Source organism: Geospiza fortis, unplaced genomic scaffold, assembly GCF_000277835.1.
Source record: "Geospiza fortis unplaced genomic scaffold, GeoFor_1.0 scaffold281, whole genome shotgun sequence".
NCBI lineage: Eukaryota > Metazoa > Chordata > Aves > Passeriformes > Thraupidae > Geospiza > Geospiza fortis.
In genome coordinates, this window is record NW_005054340.1 from 218,206 (window position 1) to 218,722 (window position 517).

Sequence of the window (517 nt, forward strand, 5' to 3'; positions counted from 1 at the left end):
GAAGGAATGCCACCTCCTTTCTCTCCCATCAGACAGGGACTTGGACTTTGGACATTCACTTGCTGAAGGATGTCAAATATATGAGATTCACTTCAAAAAGCTGTTGAAGAAAGCAAATACCCTATTTTGTTGGCCAAAGGACTTCTCCCCACTGTTTCCCTGCCAGAGAACAGTGCTAATCCCTGGCATTTGAAAAGGAAAAGAGATTTTAGAGGAACTGTGACAAAGCAAGAACTCAATTTATAGATGCATTATTCCTCTCAACCTAATCTCCAAATGCCTTCCATAAAAAGTACGTGCCTGATATCTCTACAGCTGCTAAAGCGTCAGGGCTGATTTAATGAATTGCTTGCTTTTACAGCACGGCAATTCTGTGCAGTCATTCTCCTTAGTTTCAGTGTTTATTTCAAAAGACGAAAATTCCGCACAGGCCGGTTGTATTCCTGAAAAGTTTTGCGCGCATCGCTGCAGCCGCGGCTCTCGGGACCACGCAGTTGGCGCTGAAAGACCAGCGGCC